Source organism: Dendrobates tinctorius, unplaced genomic scaffold, assembly GCF_039654945.1.
Source record: "Dendrobates tinctorius isolate UK_male_01 unplaced genomic scaffold, ASM3965494v1 ptg000089l, whole genome shotgun sequence".
Taxonomy (NCBI): domain Eukaryota; kingdom Metazoa; phylum Chordata; class Amphibia; order Anura; family Dendrobatidae; genus Dendrobates; species Dendrobates tinctorius.
The window spans coordinates 4,624,186-4,636,789 of record NW_027361757.1 but is presented as its reverse complement, the minus strand read 5'-3'; the positions used below and the strand labels follow the sequence as shown (position 1 = coordinate 4,636,789).

The window sequence follows — 12,604 nt, the reverse complement described above, 5'->3', positions numbered from 1 at the left end:
ACCTCGCAAACCACCGCTGATACCACCTGGCAAACCACCGCCGATACCACCTGGCAAACCACTGCCAATACCACCTGGCAAACCTCCGCCGATACCACCTGTCAAACCACTGTCGTAGCTGTTTTTGTTCTGACCAAGCGTCAGATCTTTCCAGATCACCAGTGAGGCCGGATTGATGAGGTTTCTCGCCCTTCAGTTCACAAGCGCTTGGAGACAAAGTGACACACACACTGGTCGTGGCTAAATCACTTTATCTGACGTAATGAAATATAAGACATGTTTTTATACCATTTACAACAATATGTGACTCTGGAGCTCATTTGGCCCCCACCATCACCTCAGGGTCGTACGTACCTTGTTTACAATATACCCAGAACACGTTGTTGAGAACAAATATGATAACAAGTATAGTTTCCTTGAAGACAGAGACTACTAGTCTACATAAGAATAATTCTAGCAATAATAAGGCAAAAGGCAATTGAAGTCTTAAAGGCATTTAAAGGGATATAAAAGCAAACCATTAACTCTTCTATATCAATTTCCCCCTTTTGTAAATGGTATAACCTTTGCCACAGGGTCAGGTGATGTCCACAAAGGAGCTACTCTCTCATGGGTCTAGTACCCATAAGGGGGCTTCCTACCTGCTTCGCCCATCCACCCTCAGTGTGGACACTCACCTTCCCCATCAGCAATGGCTACCTGGGGTCTATGATACACAACAGAAGGTTCAGCCTTAGATTTTTTTTTTCCACACATACATTATTCAGTAGCTTAAGTAATACATATATTAGCGCTTTTACGGCTACATAAAACAATAAGCAAAACAACAAAATTTGCATACAAGTCTGCAAAATGCCAAAAATCCATCCTGCTAAGCCATTAAACCAATTTGCTGGATTTAGGAAAGAGAATGTGTTACCTCACCAGGAGTCTCTGTTTGCACTGTGTTGCTTTAACCATTGGTCTCTACGTTCACCTGTTTTGTCTATACCGGCCCTGATCTGGAGATTGCAAGCAGGGTCTATAAAATTACAACAGGTGGGACCCATTATCTGACACATTCCTCCTTCTTTTGCTGTCAGGTAATCTAGTACTCTAGTATGTTGGTTAGTAACTATGATTAATTGTCTCTGTATTGTATTAGTCTCATTTAGAACTTCAAGAATCTGGAAAATCTGATCGTCCAGGTAGTCGGTAGCTTCCACTAATTTATCCCACATTTGTGTTATGAAGGGGTATATTAGCATACTACTGAATATTTTGTTATCCCCATCTCTACTAGATGCGGCCTACCATTTGGCTGGGGCGTATTGTCTGCAGCCCTTCTATACAAAGTGTGAATTGGGACTGCTGCTGTGTCTATTTTACTATGAGGAACTATGAAAGTGGCTGGTGTCAGTTTAGCAAGAGTGCAGACCCCTCTTATGTCTGGGCTCACCCACCTGTAGGCACGATGTCCGCAAACCAAGAATACTCCTTCAGGGAGAACACAAACGTGACCAGGGGTCTGTATACATTGGTATAAACTCAAAAGTCCTGACCTACTGCAGGCTTATGGGCACACCAAGTATTATTCATTGGTTTTCCCCTTATACCAGATGTACATTTACCCCTTTCTTTCCTTATTATTTTACCCGTAGATGCTCTACAGCCTTCAATACCATCCTGGTACATCGTCTTTTTAACCTGTGTTTGATCATGAGTGTAATTATTGTCCTCACCACAGGTGTCTGCTCCAGTGTGTTGAAGACTGAACCACCGTCCATCATTGGGAATAGGGTCTGAGTGAGGGATTTCAGTCCTCCTCCTGGCGACCATATTTCCGACATCGGAATCATATTCCCGCCACCACATTTGTACCTTTAGGCCGCGTTATATTAAACTGAAACCAGGGATTAGCGGCCCATTCGACTATAGCCAATGAGGCAGATATATCACGGGGCACATCTTTTCCCCAAAACCTAGATTGAGTCCAAGTCCCATTGTGTATGCAGTGTGGGGTTAATACCTCCCATGGCTCCAGAGGTAAGGCCAAGTACGGCATAGTCCTCGCAGATACAGGGCTGTGTGTACAGATCCAACAGTCTTTCGGTTTCTGTCCTTCCATGTCCTTTATGAGAAGAGCATGATGCCGAATGAGTTTGTTGTCCCAGTCAGCATTTAAGAGTTTATCCTGTGTCTCTGTAGAGTGCAGTAACCCTGTCACTGCCAGCAAGGTGATGAGGAGTACAGTCATTCTGCTGTTGACAGGACCTTCTTGCAGTGAAAGGCGTGGATCCAGGTGGACTTTCCCTCAAGTTTTACTGAAGTGGATGTGGTCAGCTGGACTTGGAAGGGGCCGTCAAATCGTGGGTCCCGGATCCTTCTCACGTGTCTCTCGTATAACCACCCAATCACCTGGATTCAGCTGATGCACATCTGCACTGGCATTAGGATCTGGAATGTATGAGAACACATGTTTATGCACCACATTAAGTCTTTCCTGCAAGGCCTGGACGTAGGCTGTCATAGCACCGTGTTGCATTTGTAGCACCTGTGGGAAGTACAGACCAGTCTTTGGTGCACTACCAACAGGACTTCAGAAGGAGACAAGCCTGTGTTTCTATTTGGAGTGTGTCTGACTGAAAAGAGTGCAAGAGGCAAGCACTCCACCCAGCTCTTTCCTGTGTCTGCCATGGCCTTTTGAATTTTCAGTTTGTGTCCCATTTAGTCTTTCCACTTTCCCACTACCTTGTGGCCTATATGGTGTATGAAATGCTTGCTGTACACCTAGGGCCTGCATGACTGCCCTCATTTTTTCTCACGTGAAGTGTGCACCCCTATCTGTTTCTGTGGTTTCTGGGACACCATACCTGCAGATCAGTTCTTTCATCAGTTTGTCTGTAGTCATTTTAGCATTTGCACGTTCTACCGGATAGGCTTCCGGCCAACCAGAGAAGAGATCTACACATACTGGGATATTTGCATACACTCCTACCTTGGTAGCTGTATGTCGTCAATCTGCCGTCTCTGAAACGGGTAGAGAGGCCTAGGTGTCGCTTTCTTAGGAAACTTTTACTGTTTTACCTGGGTTGTGCTGTGCACAGATGAGGCATGATTGTACAAGTTTCGCGGCTGCGTAACTGAAACCAGGAGCGATCCAGAAGGCATCTACCATGGCACACATGTGACTTTTTGAGGTGTGAGTGGGGCCATGAGCTGCTTGCGCCATGATTGGGAACAGGGACTTTGGTGGGCACATTTTATCCTTATTCTCCCATACTCCATTTGAGTTCAGCTCAGCTCCCAGTCTCCCCCGGTGTACCTTCTCTGTTTGGGCAGCCTTTTACTGGAGGGATTTCAGGACATCTAGACCCAATGTGACTGGAATACGCTGACTCCCCGCCACCGTCCACTGCTCTCTAGGCCGCCTTGTGCTATTTTAGCAGCCTCGTTCGCCCTTCTATTGCCCTCTACCTCCACGGAGTCACCTATGTGTGTGCTTTTACCTTGACAATGCCAACCTGGACTGGTAACATCAATGCCTCCATCAATTGTTTCACCAGCTCTTCATTTTTAATGGTCTTCGAATCTGTGAAAATATTAGCGACTTTACCTGCAGCGGCTCTACACGCCTCAGTGAGTGCCTTCAACTCTGCCTCCTGCGCCGACATGTGAGGAGAGAGTGGTTCCGCTCGGATTACCTCATGTGAGGATACTACTGCATATCCAGTGTAGAATCGTCCATCCTGGTGGTATCTGGGGCCATCTACATGAAAAAAACTCAAAATCTGCATTAGGAACAGGTTTTTCATGAATGTGTGCAAACCCAACTGTCTCCTGACTCATCAGTTCTATGCAGACATGTTCATGCGTCATGTCAAAGTATCCTTCCTCACTTGCTAATACGGTCACCAATTCCCCCTTTTCTGAATCCACAGGCAGGAGGGTGGCTGGATTCAGAACGTTACATCTTTTGAGGGGTGACATACTCAGGAATTAGTAGAGCACACTCAAGTCGGAGCTGTCTGGCCATAGACAGATGTTTTGGTTGAACTTGTAGGAGTATGGCATGGATGTCATGTGGGGAATAGATTGTCAAAAGAAACGTCAGTGTGATCTCACATGCCTTTCCCAGTAGTAGTGCAGCTGCTCCTACCGCACATACACAATCAATTTTGTGTGAGGTCCCGGGTCTAATGACAAGCAGTCATAAAGTGGTTGGAATATTTGTAAAGCGGACCTTATCCAAGGCCTACTGTAGGTCACTAAACCTAGGAAAGTGCATAGATGCTGATGTGACCTGGGTAGAGGGAGATTTTGAATTGCCTGTTTCCTGTCAGGTGTCTGGTACCTTCGGCAATATAATGTCCCAACAAATGTCACCTTTTGTTTGTAATACTGTAATTTGTCACATGAGACCTTGCAACCCTTAGGGTCATCCACGTACTGTAATAGTACAATCAGCGGATGAGGTGATTGCCACTACTCAAGGATCCCTGCCATCGCTGCTGAATAGATGGCAGGGGATTTCTTTCCCCCTGTGTGGGAGGACTGTCCAACAATATTGTTCACCTCTATGAGTAAAGGAGAAAGATACTGACAGTCTGTGTGCAGGGGTACAGAGAAAAATGCACCTGCTAAATCAATGACTGTGAAACATTTTGACATTACTGGGATCTGTGACAGTATTGTGTGTGTGTGTTAGGGACGATTGAGGTCACACTCACTGTATCATCATTAATAGCCCTTAAGTCATGAACCTTTCTGTAAGTGTCAGCAAACCCTTGAGTTCCTTTTTTTTTTTTCTTTTTTTCCTAATGGGATACAAAGTGGTGTCACAGGGGGAAGATCTTTGCAGTCCAAAGGGGGGGTTTCTTTGCACCAGAACCCCTGCCTTAACATACTCTCTAATATCTCTGCTCGGGGTAATTGATTTGGCTAGGCTCAAGGGGTATTGCTTAAAACAATTCAATCATGACAGGGGGAATGGGCAACCGACCCACATCCGTTTTTCCCCTTGCCCAAACAGTGTCTGGCACCTGTCCCATTTCCTCATCCTCAGGCATTTTGGTGTCAGGTGTTAGTTTCACCGCTTTTGTCATATACACCATTGCCGCAATCTTACACAAATGTTTATCTGAGAGGGGACTTGTGACTGTAATACCCTCAGGAGAGTACTGTATGGTGGCCTGGATCGCACTCAGCACATCTGCTCCCAGTAAATTCATAGGGGTATTGTCACTAACAATAAGTTTTGTAAGTACCACAATTCCAGCACCTCACTGTTTCTAGGTCCCTTGGTACCTTACTACGTCTCCACTGTTTTCCTTGTGCTCCAGCATACATGACAGGTCGTCTTATTGTCCTTGTTTGCTCAATTTCTTTAGCTACCTTAAGGAGGTCTTTCGGATCTACATGTCTCCATTCAGGTCTGGCTGTCTGTACTGTGTCTCGTAAGTCTTTGCTCATACCGTCAATGAATGCATTCACCAGTATTCTAACATCAAGTGGGTTTATGCAAATGTACCCCATGTCTGCCCATTTCAGCTGTAACCGTCCAAAGTACATCTCTACACTCTCTCCTCTTTGCTGTGTCACGTTAATCAGGAGTACAGACTGCTCTGATTGTTCCACTGTAGCCCATTGTCTTAGTGACTCACAGTATGTCTCCCCAGACAGTGCAGATTTATCATCCATGCCCCAAGCCTGATTCTTTGTCACATCTGTGTGTGTCTTAATTATATGTCCTAGTGCGTCACCTGCCTTTAAACTCACCAACCTCTCTAGGTCTGCCCAGGTACACTTATATGTCTGCTGTATTTCCTGTATGTGTCTGTAAAATGGGAATGGTTGGTCTTCAGGGTCAGGCAACTGTTTCAACAAAGCTAGCTGGTCAGAGGGGCTCCAGGGATAATACACCTGCATCTTTCTTATTCTAGTCGCACTGATGGGGTTGGTCGTCTGATGTCTACTGTCAGCTTACTCCTCAAAGGTCAATGTCCCCACTACCCACTCTATTATGTCAGCTTCTTATGTCACTACATATGATCTTGTCTGGACAGGATTTAGCGCAACTCGCTTAGGTCAGTAGCACAGGTCACACAAGTAGCTATTCAGTCTGGGTTTGTCTGAGTCTGATCACAGTGTTTACAAGTCCATCTGTTTTGTCTGAGTCTCTGGTTACTCTTTGTCAATCAAAACATTCATAATACACCTTCCACACTGCTGCACATTCATTCTCAAGCATCATTTATTCACTTGCTATTTTCTTCCCTTGTCTGTGCCTTTTTGTACATCCAAACATTCACACTCTGGTATTTTTGCCTTTTTTTTTTTTTTTTTTTAATTGGTCCAACCTGTATTACTGCTTCCTTTCTTCTCTGTCTTTTTCAATTTGCATAGCTCTCTTGGATCTCATTGGGGCACCGACGGTACACAGAAAAAGTTGCCATGGCTTCAACCTTTTTCTGCCGACAGCTCACTTTTCTTCTGAAATGCCCTCCCAGTGTGCCTGGACTTCTGTCTTACAGGCCACACTTAGCAAGTCAGAGAGAGCCTGCCAAGGTGTAGCGGGAAGGCTCCTTGCCTCTCACCCGGTAGACCTACAGGATGTAGCGGGAAGGCTCTCTGCCTCTCACCCGCTAGATCAGCTGGCTAGAATAGGATCAGGCCTGCATCCTTCCAGCCCAGCTCCATGGATTGTTGTGGGAAGGCTATTTCAACCTTAGACAGCTCACCTTTCTTCTGAAATGCCCTCCCAGTGTGCCTGGACCTCTGTCTTACAGGCCACACTTAGCAAGTCAGAGTGAGCCTGCCAAGGTATATCCAGAGGGCTCCTCACCCTCGCCTCTCACCCACAACAATAAAACCTGCTGACTAAAGTAAGAAGTCCCAGGTGTGATAGGACTCTAACCCACTTTATCAGCCGTACAGTCGGCTACCTCCTCTGTTGATACACAATTTGCTATACAAATCAATCACACAACTAGAAGCAGGTTCAAACACATTAATGACCAAACAATCACTTACAATGACCATCAATCACTTGCAATTTCCTTCTAAATTAGGCACCATATTTTACTTTTAACTTCCAACTTCAATTAAGTACTGTTGCTTTAAAATGCACAAATCTTTCAGCGCGTACTTTATGGATAGAATTACAGAGAATTTTGAGCACAGCTCACACTCAGCAGAGATAAGAGCGAAGGGAGAAGAAAAACTGCGCAGCGGTATCATTCCCCCCTCCCATCAGAATGCAGCGTTCTTCACTGAATTCTGTAGCTCTTTAGAGTTATCAAAATCAATTTCTACAAAGAAACTCAAAATCACGGGATTTCACTGTAAGAGCAGATGACTGTATAATGAGATTAACCATGCCTTGCCCCTTTTATGGCCAAATGCATTCAGGAAACTTTACAATGTAATGCCACATATAACACAAGCTATATCATTACTCAATTCATTCAGTCTCAGATGTAGATTTGAAATATCTATAACGCATCTGTCCGGGATTCCACCACAACTAGAAAGGTAACAAATCTCTTGACACAAAAATGATGTGTGATGATTCATTTATACGTGCTCATTCACGGGATTTTTTTTTTTTTTTCCTCAATTACTCATCTCTCATCTTATTCAGAGGTTCTCATAGACATACATACAAGGATTCACACAGCCTGCCTATCTTGCACTTTGGATTTGATTGACACTTTAACCTACAGCAGTGTCCACTGACACTCCGAGAACACCAAAGCCAACTTCTTAAACAACAAGAAACATTGAAAACCAGAGCAACCAAAAAACCACAGCCCTATACAAAATACAGCCTCATATGATTTACTGCCAATCCAAAACAACAACAACTGCACAGAGTCTATCCCAGACTCTGTGCTACACAGTACACAACCAGTTAGTATATTAGTATATTGCCAGAACAGTTTAACAGATAATACAGATGACAATTATTATCTTATTACTCTATTATTCAACTCTCATACAGACATACTCACCCCTCACTGGTGATGTGGGTTCTTTTGAACCGTGCTGTTACAGTCTTACCCAGAGGTATGTGGACATCCTTAGAGAGGTTGCAGATGCAGAATCAATGTAAGAATAAATGTTCTCACCTGCTGCAGCCTGGATTCTGCATTTTCAACCTCCCAGGAAGCTCCCACATACGGATTCCAAATAGACTGGTTTCCACGGTCCCCGTCGGGCGCCAAACTGTCGTAGCTGTTTTTGTTCTGACCAAGCGTCAGATCTTTCCAGATCACCAGTGAGGCCGGATTGATGAGGTTTCTCGCCCTTCAGTTCACAAGCGCTTGGAGACAAAGTGACACACACACTGGTCGTGGCTAAATCACTTTATCTGACGTAATGAAATATAAGACATGTTTTTATACCATTTACAACAATATGTGACTCTAGAGCTCATTTGGCCCCCACCATCACCTCAGGGTCGTACGTACCTTGTTTACAATATACCCAGAACACGTTGTTGAGAACAAATATGATAACAAGTATAGTTTCCTTGAAGACAGAGACTACTAGTCTACATAAGAATAATTCTAGCAATAATAAGGCAAAAGGCAATTGAAGTCTTAAAGGCATTTAAAGGGATATAAAAGCAAACCATTAACTCTTCTATATCACCACAGCCGATACCACCGCTGATACCACCTGGAAAACCACCGCCGATACCACCTGGCAAAACTGATACCGATTATTAAAGCACCAGAATATTTTTTTAAACCTAGTTTATGCTCTTTTGTAATTTATGACACCCTGAATTTCACTTCATTTCCTGCACCGAGTCTGAGTACATGCTGCACTCCACACTAGGCAACAACCTTTGCTTTTTCTTCTAAATTCTCAACCAGAGCTAGCACTGCCTGGCCTAAGGGTCCAGCCCTGTCCTCCTCCCACCCACTGCGCAATTATTGGCTGTTAGAGATCAGTGCTGGAGCAGATACTAGCATTCATTCCAGCATTGGAACTGACTGAGCAGTGATCCTGTGCTTCCATCTGTGGCAGTGCAGCACCGATCACTACACCTCACACCACAATGGTGATAACGTTGTCACATGTCTTCTATTACCCATGGGCGTAATGATTGCAATCATAGTGGGTGCAATCGGGTATATACTGGAGGGGGGCCCCTACTTCAGCTGTATGTGCGTCCAAAGAGGCACAATCAGCTGAAATGTGTTGCAGAGCGGAAACGCACCAGGTCCCTGCACTGCAATCCATACACCGCCAATCAGGACAGCAGCTGACATCGGCATGCATGGCATTGTCGTCGCACGGCAGGAATGTTATCCCACATACACATGCTGGGGTTACATGATGTTTGGTCACAACTTAGTTCAAGCTGCCAAACTTCTCTTCATGCCGCTGTTACAGGTGAGGAGGGTCACAGTGCGACCCCTGCAGTGGTGTGACAACTTCTGATTTTTTTTTCAATCTGCTTGTCATGGTACCAAGGGGTTGTAATGTGACCCTAGTCACTTTATTTCTGCTGCAATGTCATGTAGCAGCAGTTTACAATGTTTTCATGCTGCACAACCTGTGCCATGGCCAAAATCATTGTGTAACCCAGAATCAGTATATAATACAGTGCACTGTAAAGCCGAAAAAAAGGTTTCCAGGACTCCACGGGAATCCAATTAGGGTCATGCAAAGTTACACATTCGGTCAAGAAATATTAAACTCTTGTATTACATGCCACATTCAGCCAGGATGCTTGTGACAGAATACTTGAGTCTGTGTAATGTGTAAGTATATATATATATATTGTGGTGTAGTTACCACTATGTCAGCTAGGGGGCGCTGTGTGGGTGTCCCAGGACGGGTGTACAGGCACATTCAGTGTGGTAACAGGAGCAGGGTCCTAAATGACCATTATGGGTCTCAAGGTGGGTGGCCTTGGGATGCAGGCTCCAGGGTGTATTGTTCAGCAGAAGTACTGCTGATCTTTCTGTTACACTTTGTCAGGGAAGCCTGTGTGTGTCTATACAACCTTTAGTGATGTCATAGCCATGTGATCACCTGTGGGTGTGGTTACAGGGCTATGTAATTGAGGTGTTTGGCACATGAGAGAGTGTGAGAGTGAGTCTGTCAGAGTGTGGACAGACTTCCATGTGTCCAGGTAGGACACTACAGAGAGTGGCCTGTGTGCTAAGGAAGGAGAAGCCTTCCTGGGTCTGCGGCTGCAGATAGAGCGCTGCTCGGGACATTGCCCTGGCCTATGTATATTAGTTGTATATGGGAAGGACTACACCTCCCAGCATGTGCTGAGACTCTCGGTCCGAGTCTGAAGCCATGGACGTTTATGTTCTTTTGTGCCTAAGCTAGAGGCTATTTTGGTGATACGCTGATTTATGGTTTATGGAGCAAATAAACCTCATGAACTTTGGGAAGAACCTGCCTCATGATTGTCTCCCGCTGCACCTGAGCGAGTCACATCCCTACAATTGGTGACAGACTGCGGGCAGCGACTCCCAGAAGCACGTGTGGCAGCGCTGGCGATTCTGAGCCAGGAGAGCAGACTGTCTGACAACCGTGAGTAATACTGACCGAGGTCAGAGAAAGTGACTGTGTTAATATTTGTGGGATACCTCTGAGGAGAAGAGGCATCCAGGAACCTGTGTGGCCGACACAGGTAACAGACAGGAGTCTGTGTTGCACTGACCAGGGTCAGTGAGAGACTGTGTCCCTGGAGGGGTCAGTGAGCAAGGTCCTGGAGGGTCAGTGTTGGGAGGAGCCCTGAAGCACGTGCTATGACCTTGGACCTGGTGAGGCGTGTGTTGGGCAGTCTCAGGTGGAGACGGATGTCCTGAAGAGCACTCGCTGAGCCCCTGTGTCATGGTCACGTGTGTCAGGACGCAGATGTTTCCGCAAGGTGAACCCATGTGACACACGTGACCCTGGATACACCGCCTCCAGTGGGGCGCATTTAAATAATAATACGTGCAGGTGGATACGCCGCCTCCACCTGGCGAATTTAGGTATTACACGTTAATAAACATTCTGGAAACCCCGCCTCCAGTATGGCGAATTTAAATAATAAGGGGGACCTGGGAAACATCAACAATGGTGGGCCCTGCTATAGGGAAAAGGGAATTGGAGACCTCCTGAGCTCCCCTGAGCCAGTGTCCCTGCACTCCTAACATTCCCTATGCCGGTTTCGCACCGGGCGCCGCACGCGTACCTTAACGCCCTTGCTCACCCTGACCCTAAACCCTCACTAGGGAATGGGTCGGTGCGGAGACTAATCCCACCACTGCACTAATAACACACATGAGGAAAGAGACAATACAGGGGAAACACCACTTACCTTTGCTCTGTTGCGTGCGCTCCTAGCAACAGAGCCCTCCACCTGAGTGCATCTTCTCCTCCACCCGGATCCATCACCATCACAGGATCCTTCACCTTAGTGCAACCTTGGAGCAGAGTCCAACACCAGTTGCAGCTGCTTAGAACCAGAGTCCCAAGGACGAGTTCAGCTGCTGACACGAAGATGAGCATGCTTGAGTCCAGCTCAGCGGCCAAGTCCCACATGGTGAGTGCCACTCTCCATAGTCGCCACTCCACCAGCCCATGCAGACACTTCCCGCTGACACCATCACTGCGACCCCACCACGCCATGCCAGCCCTTCGTCCAGACACCATAGCTGCAACACGTCCCCCCTGGCTAAGCTGCGCAGGACTCCTCACCAGCTCCATCCTTCATCCAGGCTCTCCAAAAACAGAGTGGACACAAACTCACAATATCACAGGCAGTGATTGCACACCTCTAGCACACCTTTTTAGGGTGTAACACCTGATCCCTAATTAAGTGCACAAAAACCTAAAGTGCAATACTGCTAACCACCACCGGGGACAGTCAAGACACCTTGGAACTTTCCAAAGTAAAAAAAGTTCACCCAGTGCAATTTAATACCGCCAGATCCAACACTGGATCATGACACCCTGGACCTGGTGAGACCGGTGTGTTGGGAAACCCTGGGAAGAGGGCTGCTCCCTGAATAGCACCCAGTGTGCGCCTGTGTGTTGGACGGTCTCAGGCGGAGACGGTACGTCCTGAACAGCACACGGACAGGACATGAGAGACTGTGCATGTGTTTTTGTTTTTTTTTTCTTTTCCTCTGCAAAACCTGAAGGTGCTTGCTGTGGCTCAGTGGGGTCACGAAGGTCTCACAGCACAGGGTCCTGGTGTTTTTCCTTTTTTGGGATCTGCCCTGGGAGCATTGGTAGCAGACGCTGTCTGTCTACACCATCCTGCTGCAGCTTTATTGCATGTGACTAAGCGGATACAGTAGTTGTGGCTTTACACAACTATTGAGGGTGAGTACCCTGTATCATTGCTTCATAACCCATTATACCTGCACTGGTAAGGCCCTATGGGCGCGCTTTTGTGGTTTTTATCTTTGAGGGTGACAAGCGGTTTCCGGTAACCCGGCGGGGTTAAGAAGGGGACAAGCGGCTTCTGGTGGATCGGTGGGTCCACGAAGATGGCGCAGCAGGAGCTGCAGTGACACCAGCCGCTGTGTGTGTGTGAACAGCAGCCGGAGGTGCCAGTGATCAGTGACAGCAGGAGCTGTGGTGGTGCCAACAAAGACTT

At 46.5% G+C, this 12,604-nt stretch overlaps 1 long non-coding RNA gene across 1 annotated transcript; it reads right to left on the bottom strand.

Moving 5' to 3' along the window:
• Window positions 1-234: 234 nt before the first annotated feature.
• On the bottom strand, window positions 235-8,604 carry LOC141098190 (uncharacterized). The gene is made up of 2 exons (XR_012234175.1): window positions 7,992-8,604; window positions 235-2,436 (listed from the first exon to the last, which is right to left on the bottom strand). It is a non-coding gene; the product is annotated as an uncharacterized lncRNA (long non-coding RNA).
• Window positions 8,605-12,604: the final 4,000 nt, after the last annotated feature.